This window comes from Bos indicus x Bos taurus, chromosome 4 (genome assembly GCF_003369695.1).
Source record: "Bos indicus x Bos taurus breed Angus x Brahman F1 hybrid chromosome 4, Bos_hybrid_MaternalHap_v2.0, whole genome shotgun sequence".
NCBI classification, from domain to species: domain Eukaryota; kingdom Metazoa; phylum Chordata; class Mammalia; order Artiodactyla; family Bovidae; genus Bos; species Bos indicus x Bos taurus.
In genome coordinates, this window is record NC_040079.1 from 18,792,571 (window position 1) to 18,813,516 (window position 20,946).

General features: G+C 42.0%; 1 protein-coding gene across 3 annotated transcripts in view; it reads left to right on the top strand.

Annotated features, from left to right (window-relative positions):
* The first annotated feature begins 4,084 nt into the window (after positions 1–4,084).
* Positions 4,085–20,946, top strand: part of PTN (pleiotrophin) — a 113,521-nt gene continuing 96,659 nt past the window's right edge. Inside the window, exon 1 of one of the 3 annotated variants that reach the window (XM_027538899.1) lies at positions 4,085–4,434. The gene's annotated coding sequence lies outside the window, so the exon portion shown is untranslated. The remainder of the gene's footprint in view (positions 4,435–20,946) is intronic. The other 2 variants (XM_027538900.1, XM_027538898.1) reach the window with 2 other exon arrangements.

Here is a 20,946-nt window from a genome sequence, read left to right on the forward strand (position 1 = left end):
TCCAAAGAAGATACACAGATGGCTCTGAGGCACATGAAAAAAAAAATGCTCAATATTGCTAATCATCAGATAAATGCAAATCAAAACCACAATGAGATATTACCTCACACTTGTCAAAATGGCTATCATGAAAAAGTCTACAAATAACAAATGTTGGTGAGGATATGGAGAAAAGGGTTTGGGACCTTCTTTACTTTAAGCCACATATGTCTGAAGCTCCCTGACCCATACTGAAGAGACTTGGTTCACAAATTAAAGATGCAGAGTCGAAAGATGGAAAGACCTGCGTCCTTGAAGACTTTAAAATACTGACTTGATCCAACTAGGTTGTTCATGAGACAAATTCTCGAACTACTTAAGCCCTTCTTAGCTGAGTTTTCTGTTTTCTTATCCAGTAAAACTGCAGTCATTAAAAAAAAATTACCTTAAATTGAAGTAAGTTTTGTAATTTAGTCACAAAGATAAAAAAAAAAAAGTTTCTTTAAAAAATTACCTCTTAACTATTCCAGAGAGAGGAAGGGAAATGTATTAATGAAACTTCCATCACACTGAGGGTGTGATGAATTGTCCTTTTGCATTCTAGGCATATTGAAGAACTCAGGGTGGTAATCAAGAATTTAAACGTCCTGCCAAGTAGGCAATCCAGGAGACGCGCTGGCCAATTTTTCAGCAGGTTGCTTCACATTTTTTAACTTCATGCTGATCACACTTCTCCTTGTATTTGTCACTGCAGAATCAGCCGCCTCATTTTCAAAACACCCTTAGGATATGTTATAATTTCTATGATTTCAAATCATCCTGCATGTAGTTATATTTTAGCCTGGCAACACCCATGCAGAGGGCTCACTAATTACCCTGGAGAGGCTGGGGAGCTGGGATGAGCAAGTCAAGGTGACTGCTGACAGGCATTTTCGGGGGCAGAGAATGTGTGAGAGTAAGTTTGGAGTTAGCTGTTCTTCACAAGAAACAGGGACAAGCAGAAGTCTGGTCAGTGAGAAGCCGCTGTAGCCTCCTAACTGGAATCTCTGCTTCTACCCTTGTCTTTGTGTGGTCTTTTCAACACGGCAGAGAGACCCTGCTAAACCAGAGACTTAACTGCCTTTCACCTCATTCAGAATAAAAGCGGAATTCCTGACGGAGGACACAGACCTTGCACAGTCTGGCCTGCTACCTTCCTCCCCTCCATCCCCACCTCCACCCACTTGTCACCTCCCCAGAGGTCCTCTACCATCCCGCAGTCAGGCCTCAGGGCCTTCGCATTTGCTGAACTTTGCCTGGAGGTCCTTCTCCCAAATATTTTCTCAGCCAGTTCCCTCACCTCTTTTAAGTCTTCACTCAGGAAGTCTTTCCTCCTCCAAACTGATGCTTTCATCTTCCTTCATAGGCTTATATCTTTAACAAATTTTACTAATTTGTTAATTAATTTCATTTGCTAGTTTATATCAATAAAAGTGCAAGATATATGAGAGTGGGATTTTCATTTATTTTTGTTCATGGCTCTATTCACTCAAAAACTTAAGTGCTCCAAGTCAGCTAAATAAATGAAATGACTTGAAATCTTAAATCAACAGACAGACCCATGTCTGTGCCACAGGAAGAAGTTTCAATTTGAAATCGCACATTTCAGAGTGTGTTAAAAAGCATCTTCTTCTTCAACTTTGTTGTACCTGCTGGGTTGACTAATCTACACATTATAGATTTCTATTTCTTAAAAAAAAAAAGAAAAAAAACCTCTTTTTCATCTTCCTTTATATTTTAAAAGTGCAATGGCTAAAAATGGTTATTATCGTCCCATCCAGCCATTATAATCTCTCATTAAGAGCCTAGGAAGCCTGGTGGTGCTGGTCACAGGACAATGTGCGTGTATAATGTCACTGAACTGTACACTTAAAAATTACTGTATATTTTACCACAATAAAAAAGTAAAAATAAACACAAATTTTTTAAATGAAAGAATACAAACATTAATAATGTTTGTCGGGGTTTCTTAATTTCAGCTCTATTAACATTTCAGGCCAAATAATTCTTCGTTGTGGGGAAGCTGTCCTGTGCACTGTACCATGTGTAGCAGCATCCCTGGCCTCTGCTCACTAGGCATAGTAACAGCTTCCTCCCCCAGGCTGTGACAACAGCAATGTCTCCAGTCATTGCCAAATGTTCACTTAATGGCAAAATAGCTCCTGGTTGAGAACCACGGATGAAAATAATTTTCATATGTCCCTATTTGAATAAAGGGTTATTTTTTGATATAACACATACAATAGAATGGAAATCATGGGGATCTCATGCTTACTTTATGGATCCCTTTAGAGAAGCATCATAATAACTGGTAGCAATATGTTACATTTGGAGATGTTAAGATAGTGTTTAAGAAGTTATCCCTGGCGTGTCAGCGGTAACGAATCCACCTACCATTGCAGGAGACAAGGGTTCAATCCCTGGGTTGGGAAGATCCCCTGGTGAGGGAAATGGCAACCCACTCCAGTATGCTTGCCTGGTGGGCAAGAGAAGCCTGATGGGCTACAGTCCACGGGGTCATAAAAGTCAGGCATGACCCAGCGACTAATCTACCACCACCAAAAAATGGATAACTCCTTGTTTAACGGCCTGGAAATTTCACCCCTATGAAGTGACAGTGAATACAGAGAAATCTCTTTCAGTACAGGATCTGGGAAAAATAATCATAAGTGATAATATGCATTCCTCCACAATTTATACAGGTAAAATCAGATTAAAACAAATATTGCTTTACTTCATTGGATAAATGGGATCACAAAAGGGACGCAGGCAACCTGAAGTTTGTATATGGAAGGAAGACAGCTCCTTATTCATTTATTTCATTTGAAGAAAGTGTGTGTCGGGTATATGGAGAATTCAGCTATAGGGATAGACCAGAGGTGTGTAGGTGAATTTCTGATGCTTGTGCTTTTGAAAAAAAAAAAATGGATTGATTGATTCAAAGCACTGCCTGTAGCGAAGGCTCTTTGTCCCCACCCAGCCCCTCCATGGAACATTTGTCCGTGTAGCCAGCAAAGTCTCTAAGATTCTAAGAGCTACTTCCTACAAAACAATGGTTTTTGGGGTTTAGGTTGATTCATGTAAATTTTAAGAGTTATATAAGTCACTTAGTAGCTATCTCTTAAATCGATTTGCAAGGAAGTTACTCCAGAACTATGGGAAACGGAAGGGAAGTATATTTTGCAACTACGTTTGGGGTCTGCAAACAATAAGTGGAAGGGAAGTAAAAGAAGCGAGAGAAAGAACAGAAAAGAACCGGTGAGCAGAGGACAATCTCCTTTTTGACCGTGCTTGGGTACATTTGCTTTATACTTAATAATTTCACGCAACACTTTCCTCTCATCTGTATCACAAATACTCATTTATGTGTTACTCAAATAATCCTAGGTATATTACCTTAACTTCTGTCCTCATTCGAAGAAAATGGAAATTCCAGAAAGAAAACCTCGGAGTTGGAGCCACGTGGATTAAGCCCCTAAATTCTTGAGTGTCAAAGAATGTCATTAAGTAGGTCACTAAATGCATCAAGGAAGCCAGAAAAAGAAAGAGCCCCCTAAAGGAAAGTGGCATTTAATTGGGAACTTTCAGACATCTGTCACTCTTTGTGACAAGCGCCAAAAAGTCCTTTGCACATTTAGTGACGCGCAGGTGGGACGGGACTGACCGCTGGAGTGACTGAAGCTGTGCAAAGGTTTGGGAGAGAGGGGGAAGGGCGTTGGGGGTGGGGTGGGGACAAACAAGGGCTTGGTTCTGAAGACTGTGGTTTTTCACCCTCAATACCAACCACAAAAATCGCCTGGGGCCCAAATTGTAACCTAAGATACCCTCAACTGTCCATTTCAGGTCTGCTACTTGGTAAACTGGGGTACGCACCCACTGCAGAAGAGGTCCTGCGCAAAGTTTGCCAAAGGGATATTGCATCGGTCCCTGCTAAAAACGGAACAAGTCTTTCATTCTCCCCGCCTCTGGGTTCAAATCCGCGTGCTGGCGCAGGGGGTGGGGGCCGAGACGGCCCCCGGGAGAACCTCGCATTTAAGAAGAAGCTTCCCAATCAGCTCGCGAGGGAACGGCGCGCTCCCTCCTCCCCAGCCGCGTCTTCTCCCTGCCCGCTCCTCGCATCCCTCCCATTCTCCATTTCCCTTCCGTCCCCTCCCCGGCAGGGCGTGCGCCAGTCCGAGGCAGGATCGGGTTCCCCGCCTTCCAGTCCAAATATCCCGCCAAGGGAGCCACAGAGCAGAGGAAAAGACGGAGTGGAGAGAGTAGAAGAAAGAGAGCAGGGAGTCACCGGGCGTGCGGGGGCGGAGAGCAGCGGCCGCCGCGAGCACCAGCGACTTGGGTACCTGGACTCAGGGCAGAAAAACCTCTCCCGGATCAACAAAGGCAGCCTGAGCGCGCACCGCTCTTTTGCGACTCCAAGTAAGTCGAAGCGAATGCGCGATTCCTTCAGAGGTGTCTCGGATCGACACCTTTCTGGGCGCCAGCGCGTGATACTGGTAAGAGTGGGAGAGAGGCTGCTGGTGTCTCTGCTCGTGGGGCTGCTTTCAACACTGAAGCTCTCCAGAGGCTTACTTAGGGGGAGTCAGGTCAGATAGTCAGGGACCCCTGGGTTTTGTAATGTTATGGGATGTGCATATGGACTGGGTTCCCGGCTTCCAGCTGGATGGCGAACTTGCGGGGGCTTTGCCCTTTGTAGAACCTGAGCTAGTAGGTGTGTCTGTGGCTGGGTAGAGAAGAGAGAGAAAGTAAGGCAGCCTGAGCAAGCAGGCTCATTTTCCCATCCTTCCTCAGCTTCCCGGATGGCCCCAGGGCTTGCCAGCTGATGCGTTTCGGTTGGCATTTCTAGGTACCAAGTGGGAGCTTGTTCCTCCCAGTGCCAGCTACATTGCGCATCCCTCACAGAGCATCTGGGTACTCCTTGTCCTGCCTGCCAGCCCAGGAATGGTTCTAGAAATGGTTCTGTCCAAAGTTGAAAAGACACACCTTGCATCCCACTTCTCATTTGAATAATTTTAAGAATTGCCCTGTACCGAGACACTTGAACTTTTTATTTCCCCCACATAAAGCTAGGGTATATTGATTGCTAATTGGCTAGATTCCTAGTTTTTGAGTTGATGCGTCTAATAAGTTAAAATATTTTAAAAGAGAGGAATGTATTCCACTCCTTCCCTTCTCTACTTAATACATAAAACAAAACTTCCTTTCTCTTCAACTCACACACACACACATGCAAACACCCTTTTTTCTTTAACATAACACTACACTGAGTTTACTTATACTTTTGTTAACTTACCCCTCCCTCTGTTAACAGCTGCTTTATAAGTTTGCAGAATACACTGAAAAACTAGGAGTGGCATATGGGGGGAGGGGTGGCAATGACTGGGGAGAAGGGACAATTTGAGAAAAATTAAATTCCAGTCTTTTTGGCATTTGACATCTTTCATCTTGAGGGTTATTTAGGCATTTTGCTTTAACAGCTTGAGAGAGGTGATATGTGTGTGTGTGTGTGTGTGTGTGTGTGTGTGTTGGAGGAAAGGGCCTGGGAGGAGGTCCAGGAACTATCAAGAAAGCTTTTAAACTAAAAACATAATGAAGCAATTTCATGATTTCAGGCAAATGTGGAGTTGATGAAACAGTAAAGCCCATTTTAGCCTCTTGAGCATCTGGGGATAAACTGATATTTGAAGTATTGGAAGGTAATGGGAGTGAGACAAAAGAGGTGTCTCTCAGCATAGAAAATAAAGCTTCTATTTTTCCATCTTCTTTGTGGTTTTATTTTTAAATAAATTAGGCATTCTAAAGACCAAATCATTAAGAAAATTTATAGTCCAGTTAAATTCAAAGGCAATTAAGTGGATATTTTCTTTTTTTCCTTCCTTTGGGACATGAGTTATTTCAGAGGAGCAACATTTGTACTTTCTCATTTAAATTAGAGGATGGCTTTTAAACAATTATTTCATTAAAAAAAAAACCCTATTATTTTGTGCTTTAAGAAACTTTGGTGCTTTGAATTCTCTAATTGTACTTTAAATCGATATAAGTTGTTCTTCCTCCTCTTCCCAGGCCTCTTTTAGGACATTTTTTTCTCATGTAGTGAAAAGCCTCTGTAAGGAACACCCACCTGAAGCCATACTTAACGCCTTAGCTGCTGTGTTCCTGCTGTGTGCATTTCGGTACAAGTGTATTGTATTTTCAAAGCTAGAGCTGTGAAAGAAAAGAAACTCAGTTAATATGTGACTTTTTATTATCTGACTTTTCAATGGGGTCTTATATAGAATGAAAATAGTAACATTTAAAAATATTTAGAGTATATTATATTGATAACAATTCTGTGGATTTCTAGACTTCTTTTCATGATATTGGGAATAATACATTTACCAATTTATTGAAAATTTCCATGTATACCTTAATCTTCACATATAGCAATGTATCACAGAACCCACATTTTTAAATGAACATTTTTGATGTTTTTACTCTAGAAAACCTTGTGGCCTGGTTTGGATTTTCACAGAACCTGATCACTGGAAATAACTTGAGAGAAATAAGATCCTTAAATATTTTAATTGCTTTTATCAATAAAGTCAATCTTAGAAATTAAATATTTTGAGTTTAAATATTTTTTTCCTTTTGAAGATACTCTTGCTTTCACATTTAAATGACATTCTCATGTGCATTCTGATCATATTCTTATTTGCCATGTGGTATTTTATTACTATTCAAAATTTTCTCAGGAGACTGAGTTTGGTTGGCTTGTTCAAAATGGTATATGAGTTAATCGCGGATTCAGGGCCAGTAGTCCGAATTCTGATTATGAATCCCAGTTCTCCAAATACACTTTTTAATATGATGACATAGTAAAAAGGGGAACTGTCCTTGACTCCCTCCTAAGGTAATGCCCAAACCAAGACCACCCAGGGTGATCAAGGGGCAAGCTGAGTGCAGGCCAGTCCTGTTGAAGAGATGCTCACCTTTAAGCATCTGGTGAGTCAGATGTCTGCAGTTGCCCTTGTTCCCTTAGTTGGATGCTGAGTGGAGCCTCTCTAAGGGTGAGTGATGTTGTCTCTTTTGGCTGCAGTTCTAATGAATAATCAGAGAGCTTTTGTTTCCTCTTGACTCAGTTCCATGTCACATATGGGGTAAAATAATATTCAGATATGGAGCTTCTCTCTATGAGCTGGACCTGCTTTTTCCCATCGAGTCAATTGGCTTGAGTGGAATTTGGGCCACAGCCTTGTGTTGGAAAGCTGTTCTCCATGCTTGATGTTTATGTCCATTTCAAGTTTCCATCCACTGGGCCATGTTTCCATGCACTTCTTGCCAATCTTTTATGTGGCATAGTTTTCCAGGTGTCATACGACCTTTCTAGATTGTCAAACATAGCAAGCCCTTTGTTCCTCCCTATTTTAGTATTTGTAAATGACAAGTTAAGACTTCTGTGGTTTAGAGGGCTAACTATAATGTAATGTTATCAGAGGGCATTATAATTATGGTAACATTGCAGATTTGATTATGTAGATCACACTCACCACAAATTCCTATTTCTTTTAAGTAGGCAGGGAATACAGTGAATGGCATGCTTAAGGTATTTTGAGAAATAATTAAATTTCTTCTACACCGCTTTATTTTGGAGTCAGTTCTTTGTAGTAGATTTAGATAAAGTGACATTTCGAATAAAAACATCATCATAATGAGTTTCCTAAAACCAGAATTCTTAAGATTCTTAAAGTTCATAGTTAGTTAAAAGATCTATTGTTATATATTAATCTTGAATGAAGTAAGTCAATAGTAACTGACACTTGGGCTCTTAAGTTCTAAGAATTGTGCTGAATGAGAACCAAAAACATCATTTTAAGGCACATATTTCACTGAAGACAGTCATCTCATATCTTGGTATGAAAAGTGGAAGAAGTGGGAGGAAAAGCTGAGAGAGAGACAGCAAGTCCTCAAACTTCAGTGTGGAATTTGGGTGAAACTGAATCAGTCTGAAATTAAAGCCTCCAAGAGTGGGTTTTTCCAGGCAAACCCTCCCTCTAGGTGGTGCTCTAATTCTCCCTCCTCTTGTCTTCTCAGCCTCTCTGTCACCCCTGCCCAAGACTTCAGTTCCTCCTTTCCCAGCAGTGTTACCATTGGAAAAGCACATCATTTACCTCTGAGGATTACTCACTTTTACCACCAGCTCCACTCCACCCAGCCCATTCACCCCTTGAAGGCAGGGACACTCATTCATCCCTAGAACCCTAGAATATCTAGAATGGAACCATTGAAATGCCTGATAAATGTCTGATGAATGAGTGAAAAAGTAAGCTAATGACTCTGAATACCATTCTCTCTGCTCTTCCTCATGCTCCAATGACCTTGACTGTCTTCCATACTCAATCCCTATAAACGTCACCTGGTACCAATTTCCTGTTTAAAACCAAGTACCCCATTCTCATCCTTGAACCTCTAGAAGAAGCTCTCCTCTCTTCCTCTCACCTCCATCATTGCAAACGTATAGATCTGCCAATTCTGTGGAGTGTCTTCCTTCTCACACTGCACCTTGTTCATTTTAAGGCCTTTGACCTTGCATGGCTCTGACTCACTTCCATAATGAAGACAGAAACCTTACCTCCTCTTTAACAAACTGTATTATTTGAAGCCTTAAGACTGAACACTTGGAACGTTATTTTCATCATAACTTCAGTGTGGCTATAAGCTTTTGCTCTTCAGAACTAGTAACATGTATTTTCTCATCATATTTTCATAACAATTCTACCTAGGTAGGCTGAGCAGGACTTTTTTTTTAGTTGATAAGGATACAAGTTTAAAGAGGTTAAGATGACCCCATACAAGAATCTTGGAGTTCTTATAAGATCTTAAAATTCCTAGTTTGGATATTTTTCCTCCTCTATAATATAATGCCGTCTCTTCCTTTGGCTAGTTAATTTTCTCTCTGTTGCCTCTCACATCAAACCTAATCTCCAGTGTCTATGCAGTGAATGGCCAGATCACCCAGGGTAGTGATTTCCGATCCTCAGTGTTTATCAGAATGACTAGAGTCACGTTTTAGCATCCAGATGCCTGGGGCCCATCTCCAGAGATTCTGATTTGAGAGGTGGAGTCAAAGAACCCGGACGTGTGACAGGCCACCTGAATGCCGGTGATGTGTTAGAAACATCAACTGTAACGCTCCATTATTTGAGCTCTAAGATGAAAGAACTGAAGGTGGATCACAGCTACACTTCTTACTAGCTGTGTGACCATTAGCAAATATTGTGATCTTTCTTGCTTCAATTTCCTTATTCCTAAGATGAGGCAATGATACTTATCTCCTAGGACTGACATGAATATTAATCTAGAAAATGAGTGTGAAGGACTGAACCCAGAGTCTGACTGCGAGAGAGTATTTGATGAGATAATGGAAATGCTGATTATGGGGGTGCATCCCTCCCCATGAAAGCCCACCCTTGCTCTTTCTGCCTTCCCCTCTTCGACTGCTTTTATGTCTCATGTCCAGCTGGCACGAGACACAAACAGACAAACAGAAACCTATGTGTCTCACAAAGGTGAGACTTTCTGCTTCTTGCAATGCTCCTGCCTTCTGTACTCTCAAATTATTCTAAATGCGGATCCAAAACCCCTTCTGAAAAGAAACACATGGGGCATGTGATCATGCTCCAGGCCCCAGGGAATCCGACACGTGAGGTCCCCAAATCAGGCTGTTGACCTTGGCCTTTCCTTTAGTGTCTGTGTGCTCCTGCTCAGCTGGGTCCAAGTCTTTGCAACCCCATGGACTGTAACCCACCAGGCTCCTCTGTCCATGGAACTTTCCAGGCAAGGATACTGGAGTGGGTTGCTGTTTCCTACTCCAGGGGATCTTCCCAACCCAGGGATCAAACCCAAGTCTCTTGCATTTCCTGCATTTGTCTGCTGATTCTTTACCATTGCACCACTTGGAAGCCCGCCTTAGTGTGCAGGAGAGCATTGTGCACACTGGACACTTCTTATCCAAGGTGCAGGCACTTCATTGCTGGCATTGTGATGCCCACAGCCATGTCCTCCCTGGCCCTGCTGCCCTCGTGGAGCTGCCAGCTCGGAGGAAGGAGTCCAGGTTTGAATCGCGAGCCTGCGTTTATCTCACTGTAGTTCTGCCTGGTGCTGAGTACGTCCTGTAGGTCCTGGAACCTTAGGTTTCCTAGCTGTAAGATGGCGATGACGATGATGGTGGTGATATATGCTTTGCCTTCCTCGTGGGCTGGTGGTAAAGGGCAGTTGTGTCCATGCAACGTTTATAAACTGTAAACTGTTATTTGTAATATGACTTCTATTAATAAAATCAATAGGGCCAGTTCTGTTTCTTTCCTCAATTCTGCTGCTCATCATGATCATTTTCTCAGGACCTGGAGGCTGCCTAAGACGTCAGAAGGTAAGTTTGATCAGATGAAGTGAGTAGGAGGCGAGATGTGTGACAGGCAGGTATGAAGAAGAGGAAATTTGAGTCAGAGTGAAAGAAAGGAGAGAATAGACAACTCTAAAAAAGGTTAAACTAAAATGGCTATGAATTTTTTTTTTGAATTGTTTTACTAAATATTATGTTAGAGTGCTTCCTCAGAGTTGTACAAGATGCATACCAAAAATTCCCATCAGTTATTCTCAGTAAATTTAGGTTTTTATGGTGGATTAGCAGCCCTTTGTTTATACTATTGATGTGCTCCTCACACTTTTATTTGCATATCAGTCACCTAGAGATCTTGTTAAAATGCAGATTCTGGTCCAGTAGGCCTCTGGCTGACTCTCAGAGGCTGCCTTTCCAACAGACACCCTGGTGATAGCAGCTGCTGGCCTGGGGACCTCATGTTGAGTGACCAGCCAATAGTGTTTAGTTCCATAACCTTGGAAGACTAGGAGAGGAATCAGAACTCTCTAATCATGATGTCCATAGCTTAGTACACACACTGAGGGTCACTGGCAGTAACATGTCCTTCTAGTGCAAAAGCTGATCACGCCTGTATCTTCATGTCCAAATAATATTTATAGTGTTGGATCATTTGCAAAGGAAATTGAGAATCACCATCCGAATTGCCGTTGACTTGACTGAAGCCCCTTAGGAATACAAGGCCCTTTGTCAGGTGTGATTTCAGGCTTCTTACGGGTACTCTGCTGGAGCTTTTCCCTGAGAGGGTGTAAGTGAGCCAAATACTGCCATTTTCATTTACCTTAGAAGCTGGTGAAGAAGTGTTTAGGAAATTCCATTCTTAGTATGAGAAGGATGTAATGTAACAGGCTTTCTGCATCCTACAGTATTCTCTTCTTGAAGGTTTGAACATCGTTTCTCTCTTGGAGGTCCCCTTCCATATCATAAGGGAAGTAGAGCAGGGAGCATCCATCTGTGTGACTTCCCAGGAGACACTGGGCTGCCCAGGGAAGGAGCCAAAGATTTTTGTCTCAGAGTCCAGATTTAATCAGTAAGGAACATGTCTCAGTCCCAATTTTAGCTAACAGAGAAACTCTTTTTCACTCAGGATAAAATGAATGGAGACCATATAAAACTTTAAAATAATGTTTTCGTAATGGCCTTCCTCATTTGAGAATAATACGGCGTCTTCTAACCTGGCTGAGGGATTATTGCTCTCGACAGCAGAGAATCACCTCTAAAGTTTTAGTGTATAGTGGCTTTCGTTTCTGAGCATTAGAACATCAGAAGGCTTCCACTGGGCATCTGCCAACTGGCCAGATGGACACTTAACAGTGTCCATGTTAAGCCAGGAGTTGGATCTTTGGCTTAAAAAAATTATCCTGCTGCTTTGGAGAATCTTATGCGAGGGCCAATTTAGTTCTTCAAAAAATTTTTTTCTATAAAAAAATGTTGCCTTCTGTGTACTATGTATTTCTTTAAATACGAGCTATGGTCCAAGATGATCAAACGAGGAAGTCTGAAGCTGCTATGTGAAAGAAAGCAGAAAGTTTATTAAGTTATTTTAACTGTTGGAGGTACTTACATTTTGAAACAATAATATAAATCCTTTCTTCCCATCCTCTTTTAATTACAATATATGTTTAACTATTCAATTCAAGGCCTCTGGCAAAATTCAGAACCTTAAATTCAGCTCAGTGCAATTCAAACTTGTAAAAAGATTGCTTAATTTTAATGATGTGAAACATAATGTGTTTTTTTATTACTATGTTTGCTATTAGGAAAACACAAATATACACCTGAAGAAACACACTATTTTTTCTCATTCTGGAATAATGTGTCCAAGCTACAGGATTTTCAGATCTTTAAAGTTATAAAGAAGGAAAAATATGACTTATAATTATGCTCAAAATAGGCACCACTATTAACACTCTGATACACTTTTAGAGTTTTCCTTATTTAAGTTTTGAAAATAGTTGTGCAAATAATAGTCCTGCTTTTTAGGTCAACATTGTAATCAAAATATGCTATATTTTTATAGTTTTATACACATTACCATGCACATTTGTTTCTACTAAGTGGTCCAGTTTAAGACGGAAATTCAATTTATTTAGCTTGACATCAGTAAATTTGAATCATAAAAAGCTTAGTAAATTAATATCATGGACTTTCATTAAAAAGTTGGAAATAGAAGAATGCTAACAAACAACCGTCATCCAATGAAGCAAACAAAAAATCTTTCTCCCAGCAAAGATGGATATTTAGATGGGAACAAATAATCCTGTGGACCTTAGTGTGTGCCAGTTAAAGGTCAAGCTGGGTAAACATTATCTTTCATTCTTAACCTTGAGGACCCTTCAGATACTATCCAGGGGTAAATGTCTCCCCAGGGAAGCCACAGCTGCCTGATCCCACCCAGGTTCAATCTCTACCCCTTAGCAGGTCCCAGGAGCCTGAGGAACTTCTGAGCTGCTCTGGGCTAAGATGAGTGGGCCTGATGCACTGCAGGCGGTAAGCTTACAGGGGCAGCTGACCTCTCTGAGGCACGTCCCCCCAGGGCTTGGCACTCTTCGGGGAGTATTTATTTGCTCTGTTATTATTTGGAATGACTAGTGTACAGATTGGCTCTAGTTTAAAGTGAGTCAGATCACACTTGGGTTTGTCAACCACACTCTTGTTTGTAGAGAAGGGGGCAAAAGTTAAATGCTTTTATTGTTTGTGCCAGTATTGGGATTCCCACCAACTTGAGTCTGAAATAATTTCTAGCCTTTGAAAACAGCAGTTTGGGTCTGACGGTTAGGGATCACAGAGTTTGCCCTCTGATATATGGTATCGGGGGATTGGAAGGTGTACTTCAAGGCTGTCATAAATGAACTTGGATTGGAGAAACAGATCAAAAACAATGTAGCAGGAATAAGCAGGTAGAGGTGGATTTCTACCAACTTCTCTCTAACTCAATCCATATTTCCTAAAGGCAAGATAACTATGGGTTTCTAATATCTCATCCAGTGATTTCTCTTGCAAGAGGTTAAAATGAGAGCATTTAACTTCAAAGGCAGCAGAACCAAGAATGCAAAAGAAATAGACGTGGACTTGAACTGAGACCTTAGGGAAAACATCCAACAGTCTGATAGAAGCCTGATGCTTGGGAGCTTCAGATCTTACAGAGAACACTAGGAAGGGGTGAAAGTTAAATGCTTTTATGGCCTATGCCAGTATTGGGGTTCCCACCAACCCTTTCCTCCACTCTGCCTAAACTCTCTTTGGGTCCTTTGGGCTCAGTTGACCCTGGTGGGGTTCGTTAGGAGATTTCTCCCCAGTGGATTTGTCTTGTTTGCTTTCTAAATCTCCTAAGCTCTGCATGTCTCTTGGTATAATAATGCCACAAAGTCATTCTAGGACAGGAGCAAGCCTGTCCCCTCCTTATTTCTCTCAGAGGAAGTATTTGCAGACAAAACAGTATCAGTTGTTCAAGTGAAGAGCTCCTGCCTTAAATAGGACATGAGCAATCTTGGATGCTGGGCTGTGAGCTAGACAAGCTGGTTGCTGGAGTCAACTTGTCCATAAGGCTTCTACCCTCTACCCATTGCTTCCATTCATATCTTCCCCACTCTTGTAGGGGGATCATGAAAGGAGATCAAGGAACAGACCCAGAGGCTCCCTTTCATGGGCACAATAGCATCCCTTCCGGTCCAGTTAGTTTCCTGGATTAGTTTTCTACTCTTGACTTCTACTCACCAGCTCTAATATGTAATGTTAAGTATCTTTGTTGAAATCAGAAAAAAAAAAAAAAAAAAAGTTTAGACTTGGGCCTTTGTATTTAAAAAACTACGTATTGTTTCCTGTCTTCTTCTCATCTCAATCTGACCACTTCCTTACCTAATTTCCAAGTCCATATCAAGGTATGGCCAGATTTATCATCATCTTTTGGAACTTGAGCAACTATTGAAAATAAGTACAGAACACAGGAAGGTGTGACCACTCTCCTTAAGGTGATTTTAATGTTTCTTCGGTGAGGAAGATCAGCCTAAAGTATTTGTATCTACTGTATATTTGTATTTACTATGACTCATAATGCTGCAGTGAGATCTCAGTTCCTGATAGGAGGCTAGGAACCTCTGAATTTTAAGAGGTGAGAAATGTAAGGGTTGAGTGCAGAACAGTTAGGAAAGCCTTAAGGAGCAAGTAAAAAAAATTCCCCCAGAAGGTGAAAATGGAGAAACTACGGGTCTGTGGCTTATTGAACTAATTTGACTTTTACTGAAATAAGGATTTGGAAATACCCAATGAGGAGTGCCATGTGCAATTGAGGAGCACTTAAGATACCTACTAGAAAAGATAAGACATGAAAATATTGAGTAGTGTTTCCTGAAGTAAATCTACAGATCTTATAGATTCCTCGAGATGGCATCTAGCTGATTTTATTTCCATTTGTCGGTCTCTATATGAAGGTGCTTCAATTATTAAATCATTTGGATTGTCTACCCTTGGTATTTAAAGGAAGTCACTGTGTTGGTTCTAAGTTTCAGTGGCCCTGCGTCTTCTTGCCGGACCTCTTTGTTCTATCCTGTACCTCTGGACAGTTGCTTCTAGTTCTTTCACTTTCAGTCAGTTCAGTTCAGTCGCTCAGTCGTGTCTGACTCTTTGCGACTCCATGAATAGCAGCACGCCAGGCCTCCCTGTCCATCACCAACTCCTGGAGTTCACTCAGACTCACATCCATCGAATCAGTGATGCCATCCAGCCATCTCATCCTCTGTCATCCCCTTCTCCTCCTGCCCTCAATCCCTCCCAGCATCAGAGTCTTTTCCAACGAGTCAACTCTTCACATGAGGTGGCCAAAGTATTGGAGTTTCAGCTTTAGCATCAGTCCTTCCAGTGAACACCCAGGACTGATCTCCTTTAGAATGGACCGGTTGGATCTCCTTGCAGTCCAAGGGACTCTCAAGAATCTTCTCCAGCACTACAGTTCAAAAGCATCAATTCTTCCACTACCCAAATAGCAAATGGCAAATTGAGTAGTAGGTACTCAATTCATGTTTATCGTTGCATAGAATTAAGACAACCTTTCACACAGGGAAGTTTGGAGCTTCCCTGGTGGCTCAGACAGTAAAGTGTCTGCCTGCAATGTGGGAGACCCAGGTTCGATCCCTGGGTCAGGAGGATTCCTTGGAGAAGGAAATGGCAACCCACTCCAGTATTCTTACCTGGAAAATCCCATGGACAGAGGAACCTGGTAGGCTACAGTCCATGGGGTCACAAAAGAGTCGGACACGACTTCACTTTCTTTCACATAGTTTCTACTCACTTTCCTCGCTCTCCTGCACTCCCTTCACCGACCCTGGTGACATTTAATATTAACTGGCTGCCTTGACCAAAAATTATGACATGAGCAATCACTTTCTTTGACCTCTCTAGCTTTTCTACTCCATCTTTCATACTTAGGGATGTTTTCATAATCACTGTGCAGGCGCTCAGAGTCCCACGCCTGTTGTGGTATGAAGATAGCTGTATCCAGGCTTCATGCTGGCCTTGGGCATCCTGAGTTTCCCTGGGTGTGCTCTGGGGACAATGGCAGTAAGTCAAGTTCAGGACCTTCCACTGCATCTGAGGCTCTGATCCTAGGAAGTGCCAGGGCCAGGGAGGAGTCTTCATCCCCTATCACCAGCTATTTCTAGAAGCTGGAGACCTTGCTTTCTTTTCTTAGCACTTTTCCTTTTTCTGATCTGAGCACAGTTCACCAACATTACTAACTGAGTCCCTGAATGGTTAAGTAACTTGTTCAAGGTCACAATCTAGTGAGAGGTAGAACCGAGAACATGATTTGTTTGTTTTTTGACTCTATCATGCGGCATGTGAAATCTTAGTTCCTTGACAAGGGATTGAACTCACACCTTCTGCTTCAGACACTCGGAATCTTAACCAGTGGACCATCGAGGAAGTTCAAGAAGTAGAATGGAGATTATAGATCAACTATATCTAACCGCAAAGCTCCTAAACATTACGCTTTTCCACCTACACCCGCTGTTCTGTGACAAGGGCTCAGTGAGTATCTGAAGATATTTTGACTCAGTCCCTTCCTTCTTCCCCTTTCTTGTATCCAGGAATATGTTTTCATGCTATGTATTTTATTTCTACCTCACCAGGGTCAAGAGAATCCACTGTTTTTGGACAAAGAATCCTGTTGTCAGAACGGATCGCCTGGATTGTATATTATTTTATTTGCCACTGCTTTCTCAAGCACTGGCTTGCCTGGCCTGGTGTTCAGTTGGCTTGTCCTGAGGACGGGCGTGGGAGGAGAGGAGATGAGGATGTCTGGGTGATGCGCTGTCTGTTCCTCCGGGCTGCTATCACCTGACCAAAGAGTTTGCTGGATTGCTGTGTTCCAGCCCCAGGGGAGGCCACAATGCCTTGTTTGTTTGTGTATGAGAGACTCTGGCTTTGATTAGCAGCTAGCTTCAGTGCAGCTGAACATACAATAGGGACCAAAGGATGGGAAAAAAAATCCCGCTACAGTTTCCCATTGGAAAGCATTCACTGTCAAGCTTGGAAATCCAGCAGTGGGGCCCAGATGGATAGAGGCTGGGAAAGGTTAGGTGATGGATTCTCCATGCCCTGCAGCTTGTTGTGTGTGATACGGTCAGTTCTTTTCGTAAAGTACTGAGCCTCTCTCCCTCGAGATGTCTTTTATGATTAAGGTTGGAGACTCGTATTGATGTGCTTTGACGAGGGGCAAAGCCTGGAAGCTGAAAAGCGTGAAGGAGCCCCACAGTGATAAGGACAAGGGTAAAAACGCTGAAAAGGATGCACCTATCTTAAAGGGCTAGTTACACGTTAAAAAAAGTATTACTTTGGCTTCATGGAAGAGATAAAAAGTAACTATAACTGTACTTCTATCAATGAAGGAGGAAAGTAGCAAGTTTTTTTTCGTTACATAGGCGAAGTTAGTGATTTCATAACATAGACACACTAATAACAGATTACTTACTTCATCTCATTAAATTCAATCTTGTACCTAGGAAAAGCACCCCTGTCTGCTGGTAGCTGAATAATAAGATGTCTGCCTAAAGACTTGTCATTCATTCTTAGAAGAGTGTTTCAGTTATCAAGATTTTTTCATCGACAGATTAGTCATCTGAAACACTGTGCATGTTACAAAAGCCACTGTCCATTATCCTAGCTTGTAGGTACCTTATTTGGTCTTCCAAAGAGGGACAAAGCAGGCTTAAAATCAGAAAACCACACAATGGTTAAATAGTAGAAGAGTGGTTATCAGGTTGTCTAGAAGAAGATACTCTGATCTGGCATGGAAAAGGGAGGCTGCATGAAGGAGGTGGGGTTTTGAAAGACAGAGTGGTGCTGTCCATGGCAGGAAGGCATGAGGAAAGCATTCGAGGCGAGGGCTGGAGAGAGAGGAGCAGCAAAGAGATGATAAAAAGTAAGATATTTGGGGACAGAGAGTAGAAGGGCTGGATACATGCAGACAATGGGTGACCAAGGAGTGAAAGTTAGGATTAGGAAAAAAGTTTTGGATAACAATAGCAAGACCCTTGAGATGCAAGCTGATCTACTTGAACTTTATCCCGTTAAATAATAAGGCATCTTTGGAGGTTCTGCACAAGCAAGGAGAAACTTTGCTAGAGTATAGGAAAGATTAGAGAAGTAACAGATTAGAGGTGGGGAGAATTCATTAGGTTTTAAAAAGTAATTCTCTGTGTACCACCCCTCCTCCCAAGCCCTTGATCTTTTCAAATTCTGGAAATCCTGTTCACACTTCAGTGCTTTGCTTAAGTACCGTATCTTCCATGAAAATTGTCTTCATTCCTCTAGCTAAACTTAATACTCATTCCTTTTTCTGTTTCACAACTTTCTAAGATTTTTCTTTTATAGTTTTTATCCATTCATTCAAAAATATGCAATAAACACGATCTACTGGGCTCTATGTTAAGTACTTCCTAGTACAGAGATTGGAGAAAGCAGTGGCACCCCACTCTAGTACTCTTGCCTGGAAAATCCCATGGATGGAGGAGCCTGGTAGGCTGCAGTCCATGGGGTCGCAAAGAGTCGAACACGACTGAGTGACTTCACTTTCACTTTTCACTTTCATGCATTGGAGAAGGAAATGGCAACCCACTCCAGTGTTCTTGCCTGGAGAACCCCAGGGACGGGGGAGCCTGGTGGGCTGCCATCTATGGGGTCACACAGAGTCGGACACGACTGAAGCGACTTAGCAGCAGCAGCAGCAGCAGCAGTACAGAGGTGAATATGACAGTGTCTTTAAAGCTTACAGTCTAGTTGGAGAGCAGGTCCATCAATGGCTAATGGGTGCAGGGTTAGTGCAGTGATCTAGATAAGCACTCTTGAAAGCCCATAAGAGAGATACCTGATTCATTTGGGAGTGGATTCATGGCAGGCTTCCAGGAGGAAGTGTCTCCGGACTTGTGTTTAAAGACTGAAAATGTGGGAGTTCCTGGTAGGGACAATAGTGTGAATCCTGACTTCATTTTTATATGGCAGTTATTTTAAATAGCTGTTTCTCCCCTACTTAACTATAGAGGTCTTAGCCCAATGCTTTGCATGATGTCAAATGTCTGTAAGAATGAATAAACGAATGGATTTCTGATGCCTTGACATTAGTGGGTACTTAGGAGGAATTCTTTCTGGAGACACTATGAAGGAAAACAGAAGCTATCTGATATTAGGATGGAAGTCTAGATGTTACGATGGGTGTGAAGGGGGAGTAAAAATGAGATGCTGATCAATTTGAAAGAATTCCAGTCCCACTGATGGAAGAAACCTACAGAAAGAGCTGATATAGGAGAGGAGGTGGAGTGTCTTGGACTTGAAGGAATTGTGGAAAGATGGATTATCCTCAGAATGGGGCATGAGCTGGATCTAGGCTTCTCAGGGGTCTGACCTTCATGGCCATCTTCACCATCTCGGAGGCCATTTCATGAGAAGGAGCCTCAGGCTTGCAGCACTTGGGCAGTGGAGACCAGGCTCCCCGCTGAACTCAAATTCCCAGGCTCAGTACGGTACCTTCCTCCCCAGGAGACTTTGCAACATGCTTCTGCCAGAATGAGGCAAGGTCATGTTAACAGTTTTATTTGCTGGGGAATACATGTTATTCCTTTGCTGTATCTCGTAAGGTTTCCTGGGATGCATTGGCTTTCAGGAGAACTCTGTAATCAGGTCTAGGTATTCCACATGCACGTGGAATGGTCTGAAGCCACATCTTCCAAAAGAGATCAGTTGGCCTGTGAGTTGGCTTCTATAATTTGAGTTTATGTTTTAGATGTGCACTGATCACCACACTGAGATGCCCACATTTCCCTTGAAACTGCTGATTTTGCTTTGCTCGAAGGAATGATGATCTGCCAGCCGTGTACAGAGTCATTTCTTCTCCACCCAGTGGAAAAAGTAGTTATTCATGAAACACAACACCAGAGTGACTGTGGATGCCAGATTGTTATGGCTCAGTGAATATTGATTAAAATATGTGGAGAAACCCAAGTGCTGAGCCCTCAAAAGGAGAACGTGTCTTATGGTCAACGCTCTGCGGGGAAGGAAGGCTCCCCTCCCTCTCTGGTATTTTCTTTCTCCAGCTCCAAGATCCTCCTTCAGAGTGAGGGCAGAGTGGAGGTAAATGGATCATTTTCATTTTCTTGCCTTAAAAATTATTCTTCCATCGTTGCCAAGAGCAAAGCAAGCTCAGGAAGTCAAAATTGTCTGGTTTCCAATCCCTAATTCATGTGAGAGTCAGAAGAGGCAGGAAATGGCCTGGGGACAGAGATTAGCCAGTTTTCTAAGAAAACCATTGTGCCTAGGATACATTATATGTTTTTATTGTTACAAATTAGGACTTAGTCTCCAGCTTCTGTTCACAGTAATTGGGAACCTGTGAGAGTGAAATCTTACGACTTTTATGAAGGTTTTACCTCTTCTGTTTCCTTTGACAAATAGGTAAGCTTCTGCCAGGGGGAGCCTACTGTAATACAATTAAGAATCTTTTATCTGCAGATTCTCCAGTTGATATTAAAATTTGCTTCTCTATAATGAAGCTAGCAACTAACTTCCATGTAATATTTCTCCATTCACGAATTGCTTTCATATATTTTTTCTCTTTCTGTCCTCAGAGCAATCATAGGTGATCAGTTTTAATAACTTCACGCCTTATACAGATGAGGAAAAGAAAACTTAGAGAGTGGAGACTTGACCAAGGGTTCTCCAAGGAGGTGCCTCATCTACCTCATAGGATAGTTTGAGGAGTTTTCATAGTCTGTAAAAGTATTTTGTGGAAAAAAAATACAAAGAAAAGTCAGCATTCTATTCTTTCCTGTGTATAGATTGTGCTTTAAAACATTGGCTTGCAGTATTCTAGAGCAGTTTCTTAAAGAACAGTTCACCTGCATTTGGATCTCCTGGGGTTGCATCCTCCACCTCTGCAGTCAGAAATTTTAGGTGAGGGCTTGGGAAAATTAATTTTAAACCAGGCCATTTCATATGAAGCAAAGTTTGAGAAACTCTGCGTGTGTGTG